At 41.9% G+C, this 6,042-nt stretch overlaps 1 non-coding gene across 1 annotated transcript; it reads left to right on the top strand.

Moving 5' to 3' along the window:
• The first annotated feature begins 5,476 nt into the window (after nucleotides 1–5,476).
• On the top strand, nucleotides 5,477–5,584 carry LOC112768668 (small nucleolar RNA R71). Its single transcript, XR_003186070.1, has one exon. It is a non-coding gene; the product is annotated as a small nucleolar RNA R71 (small nucleolar RNA).
• Nucleotides 5,585–6,042: the final 458 nt, after the last annotated feature.

Here is a 6,042-nt window from a genome sequence, read left to right as displayed (position 1 = left end):
AATTGATGCCTAAATCCACTTCCGGGGCCCACTTGGTATGTGCTTGGGCTGAGCTTGAGTGTTGCACGTGTAGAGGTCCTTCTTGGAGTTGAACGCCAGCTTTTGTGCCAGTTTGGGCGTTCAACTCTGGTTTTGGCTCCTTTTCTGGCGCTGGACGCCAGATTTGGGCAGAAAGCTGGCGTTGAATGCCAGTTTACGTCATCTATTCTTAGCCAAAGTATAAACTATTATATATTGATGGAAAGCCCTGGATGTCTACTTTCCAACGCAATTAAAAGCGTGCCATTTTGAATTTTGTAGCTCCAGAAAATCCACTTTGAGTGCAGGGAGGTCAGAATCCAACAGCATCAGCAGTCCTTTTTCAACCTCTGAATCTGATTTCTGCTCAAGTCCCTCAATTTCAGCCAGAAAATATCTGAAATCACAGAAAAACACAAAAACTCATAGTAAAGTCCAGAAATATGAATTTAACCTAAAAACTAATGAAAACATCCCTAAAAGTAACTAGATCCTACTAAAAACATACTAAAAACAATGCCAAAAAGCGTATAAATTATCCGCTCATCACAACACCAAACTTAAATTGTTGCTTGTCCCCAAGCAACTGAAAATCAAATAGGATAAAAAGAAGAGAATATACTATAAATTCCAAACCATCAATGAAACATAGCTCCAATCAGATGAGCGGGACTTATAGCTTTTTGCCTCTTGAATAGTTTTGGCATCTCACTTTATCCATTGAGGTTCAGAATGATTGGCATCTATAGGAACTCAGAGTTCAGATAGTGTTATTGATTCTCCTAGTTCAGTATGATGATTCTTGAACACAGCTTCTTTATGAGTCTTGGCCGTGGCCCTAAGCACTTTGTTTTCCAGTATTACCACCGGATACATAAATGCCACAAACACATAATTAGGTGAACCTTTTCAGATTGTGACTCAGCTTTGCTAAAGTCCCCAATTAGAGGTGTCCAGGGTTCTTAAGCACACTCTTTTTTTGCTTTGGACCTTGACTTTAACCGCTCAGTCTCAAGTTTTCACTTGACACCTACATGCCACAAGCACATGGTTAGGGACAGCTTGGTTTAGCCACTTAGACCAGGATTTTATTCCTTTAGGCCCTCCTATCCACTGATGCTCAAAGCCTTGGGATCCTTTTTATTTGCCCTTGCCTTTTGGTTTTAAGGGTTATTGGCTTTTTGCTCTTGCCTCTTGGTTTTAAGAGCTTTTGACTTTTTCTGCTTGCTTTTTCTTTCTATTTTTTTTTCGCCTATTTTTTTTTTCTGCAAGCTTTGTTCTTTGCTGCTTTTTCTTGCTTCAAGAATCATTTTTATGATTTTTCAGATTATCAAATAACATGTCTCCTAGTCATCATTCTTTCAAGAGCCAACATATTTAACATTCTTAAACAACAACTTCAAAAGACATATGCACTGTTCAAGCATACATTCAGAAAACAAGAAGCATTGTCACCACATCAATATAATCAAGCTAAGTTCAAGGATAAATTCGAAACTCATGTACTTCTTGTTCTTTTGAATTAAAATATTTTTCATTTTAAGAGAGGTGATGGATTCATAGGACATTCATAACTTTAAGACAAAGTTACTAACTACTAATGATCATGTAATGAAGACACAAACATGGACAAACACATAACATAGAAAATGAAAAAACAGAAGAAATAAGAACAAGGAATGAATCCACCTTAGTGATGGTGGCGTTTCCTTCTTGAGGAACCAATGATGTCCTTGAGCTCTTCTATGTCTCTTCCTTGTCTTTGTTGCTCCTCCCTCATTGCTTTTTGATCTTCTCTTATTTCATGAAGCATGATGGAGTTCTCTTGATGTTCCATCCTTAGTTGTCCCATATTGGAACTCAATTCTCCTAGGGAGGTGTTGATTTGCTCCCAATAATTTTGTGGAGGAAAGTGCATTTGAGGCATCTCCGGGATCTCATGGTGATGAGCTTCATACGCCTCTTGAGCTCCATGAATGGGCTCTCTTGCTTGCTCCATCTTTTTCTTAGTGATGGGCTTGTCCTCTTTAATGAGGATATCTCCCTCTATGTCAATCCCAGCTGAATTGCATAGGTGGCAAATGAGGTGAGGAAAGGCTAACCTTGCCATAGTGGAGGACTTGTCAGCCACCTTGTAGAGTTCTTGAGGTATAATCTCATGAACTTCCACCTCTTCTCCAATCATGATGCTATGGATCATGAAGGCCCGGTCTATAGTAACTTCAGACCGGTTGCTAGTGGGAATGATTGAGCATTGAATGAGCTCCAACCATCCTCTAGCTATAGGCTTGAGGTCCAATCTTCTTAGTTGAATCGGCTTGCCTTTGGAGTCAATCTTCCATTGAGCTCCTTCTACACATATGTCTATAAGGACTTGGTCCAACCTTTGATTAAAGTTGACCCTTCTAGTGTAGGGGCGTTCATCTCCTTGCATCATGGGCAAGTTAAACGCCAACCTCACATTCTCCGGACTAAAATCTAAGTATTTCCCCCGAACCATTGTAACATAGTTCTTTGGATCCGGGTTCTTACTTTGATCATGGTTCTTGGTGATCCATGCATTAGCATAGAACTCTTGAACCATTAGGATGCCGACTTGTCGGATGGGATTTGTTAGAACTTTCCAACCTCTTCTTTGAATTTCATGTCGGATCTCCGGATACTCATTTCTCTTGAGTTTGAAAGGGACCTCGGGGATCACCTTCTTCTTGGCCACAGCATCATAGAAGTGGTCTTGATGGGCTTTGGAGATGAACCTTTCCATCTCCCATGACTCAGAGGTGGAAGCTTTTGTCTTCCCTTTCCCCTTTCTAGAGGATTCTCCGGTCTTAGGTGCCATCAATGGTAATAGAAAAACAAAAAGCTTATGCTTTTACCACACCAAACTTAGAATTTTGCTCGCCCTCGAGCAATAAAAGAAAGAATAGATGAAGAAGAAGAAGAAATGGAGGAGAGGGAGAGTGGGGAGTGTTTCGGCCAAGAAGGGTGTAGAGGGGTGTGTTTAGTGAATTTGATGAAGAATGGAGGGCTTTATATAGGGAAGGGAGGGGGGGTTAAGGTTCGGCCATATGGGTGGGTTTGGGTGGGAAATTGGTTTTGAATTTTGAAGGTAGGTGGAGTTTATGAGGTAGGTTTATGGGGAAGAGTGGATGGATGTGAGTAGTGAAGAGGTGATGGGGAAGAGAGTTTGAGGTGATTGGTGAAGGGTTTTTGGGGAAGAGTGTTTATGGGGTTGTGTGAAAGAAAGTGGTGAGAAGAAGTGAGTGGAGGTAGGTGGGGATCCTGTGGGATCCACAGATCCTGAGTGGATCCTGTGGGGTCCACAGATCCTGAGGTGTTCAAGGATTTACATCCCTGCACCCATTAGGCATGTAAAAATGCCTTTGCACACAACTCTGGGCATTCAGCGCCAGGTTGGTGGCTATTTTGGGCGTTCAATGCCCATTTGTGTGCCATTTCTGGCGTTGAACGCCAGAACCATGCCTGTTCTGGCGTTCAGCGCCCAGAAGCTACCCATTTTGGGCGATCAGCGCCAGCACCATGCTCTGTTCTGGCGCTGAACGCCAGACAGATGCTCCTCCAGGGTGTGATTTTTCTTCTGCTGTTTTTGATTCCGTTTTCAATTTTTATATTTATTTTGTGACTCCACATGATCATGAACCTACAAAGACATATAACTAAGGAAAATATAGTTAGATAAATAAAAATTGGGTTGCCTCCCAACAAGCGCTTCTTTAATGTCAATAGCTTGACAGTGGGCTCTCATGGAGCCTCACAGATGTGCAGAGCTTTGTTGAGACTCTCCAACACCAAACTTAGAGTTTGGATATGGGAGTTCAACACCAAACTTAGAGTTTGGTTGTGGCCTTCCAACACCAAACTTAGAGTTTGACTGTGGGGGCTCTGGTTGACTCTGCTTTGAGAGAAGCTTTTTCTGCTTCCTCTCCATGGTTGCAGAGGGAGATCCTTGAGTTTTAAACACAAGGGAGTTCTCATTCCATTGAAGGACTATTTCACCTCTGTCAACATCAATCACAGCTCTTGCTTTGGCCAGGAAAGGTCTTCCTAGGATGATGGATTCATCCTCTTCCTTTCCAGTATCCAGGACTATGAAATCAGCAGGGATGTAAAGGCCTTCAACCTTTACTAACACGTCCTCTACTTGTCCATAAGCCTGTTTTCTTGAACTGTCTGTCATCTCTAACGAGATTTTAGCAGCTTGCACCCCATAGATTCCCAGTTTCTCTATTACAGAGAGGGGCATGAGGTTTATTCCTGAACCAAGGTCACACAGAGCTTTAAAGATCATGGTGCCTATGGTACAGGGTATTATGAACTTTCCAGGATCCTGTCTCTTCTGAGGCAATGTCAGTTGCTCCAGATCACTTAGTTCATTGATGAACAAGGGAGGTTCAACTTCCCAAGTATCAATGCCAAATAGTTTGGCATTCAGCTTCATGATTGCACCAAGAAACTTGGCAGTTTGCTCTTCAGTAACATCCTCATTCTCTTCAGAAGAGGAATACTCATCAGAGCTCATGAAGGGCATAAGGAGGTTTAATGGAATCTCTATGGTCTCTAGATGAGCCTCAGAGTCCTTTGGTTCCTCAGAGGGAAGCTCCCTATTGATCACTGGACGTCCCAGGAGGTCTTCCTCCTTGGGATTCACGTCCTCCACTCCCCTTGTAGGTTCGGCCATGGTGCTTATGTCAATGGCCTTGCACTCTCCTTTTGGGTTCTCTTCTGTATTGCTTGGGAGAGTACTGGGAGGGATTTCAGTGATCCTTTTACTCAGCTGGCCCACTTGTGCTTCCAAATTTCTAATGGAAGATCTTGTTTCATTCATGAAACTTACAGTAGCCTTAGACAGATCAGAGACTAAGTTTGCCAAATTAGAAGTATTTTGTTCAGAGTTCTCTGTCTGTTGCTGAGTGGATGATGGAAAAGGTTTATTATTGCTAAACCTGTTTCTTCCACCATTATTAAAGCCTTGTTGAGGCTTTTGATCCTTCCATGAGAAATTTGGATGATTTCTCCATGATGAGTTATAGGTGTTTCCATAAGGTTCACCTAAATAATTTACCTCTGCTATTGCAGGGTTTTCAGGATCATAAGCTTCTTCTTCAGAAGATGCCTCTTGAGTACTGTTGGATGCAGCTTGCATTCCATGCAGACTCTGAGAGATCATATTGACTTGCTGAGTCAATATTTTATTCTGAGCCAATATGGCATTCAGAGTATCAACTTCAAGAACTCCCTTCTTCATAGGCGTCCCATTACTCACAGGATTCCTTTCAAAAGTGTACATGAACTGGTTATTAGCAACCATGTCAATGAGTTCTTGAGCTTCTGCAGGCGTTTTCTTTAGGTGAATGGATCCACCTGCAGAAGTGTCCAGTGACATCTTTGATAGCTCAGATAAACCATCATAGAATATATCCAGGATGGTCCATTCTGAAAGCATGTCAGAAGGACACTTTTTGGTCAACTATTTGTATCTTTCCCAAGCTTCATAGAGGGATTCACCTTCTTTCTGTCTGAAGGTTTGAACATCAGTTCTAAGCTTGCTCAGCTTTTGAGGAGGAAAGTACTTGGCTAAGAAAGCCGTGACCAGCTTATCCCAAGAGTTCAGGCTGTCTTTGGGTTGAGAATCTAACCATAATCTAGCTCTGTCTCTTATAGCAAAAGGGAAAAGCATGAGCCTGTAGACTTCAGGATCTACTCCATTAGTCTTAACAGTATCACATATCTGCAAGAATTCAGTTAAGAACTGAAAAGGATCTTCAGATGGAAGTCCATGAAACTTGCAGTTCTGCTGCATCAGAGAAACTAATTGAGGTTTCAGCTCAAAGTTGTTTGCTCCAATGGCAGGAATGGAGATGCTTCTTCCATGTAAATTGGAATTAGGTGCAGTAAAGTCACCAAGCATCTTTCTTACATTATTATTATTTTCGGCTGCCATCTCTTCTTCCTATTCGAAAATTTCTGAAAGGTTATCTCTGGATTGTTGTAATTTAACTTCTC

This window comes from Arachis hypogaea, chromosome 17, assembly GCF_003086295.3.
Source record: "Arachis hypogaea cultivar Tifrunner chromosome 17, arahy.Tifrunner.gnm2.J5K5, whole genome shotgun sequence".
Taxonomy (NCBI): Eukaryota; Viridiplantae; Streptophyta; class Magnoliopsida; order Fabales; family Fabaceae; genus Arachis; species Arachis hypogaea.
Note: the sequence above shows the minus strand (reverse complement) of the source record. Positions and strands in the feature narration are given on the sequence as shown.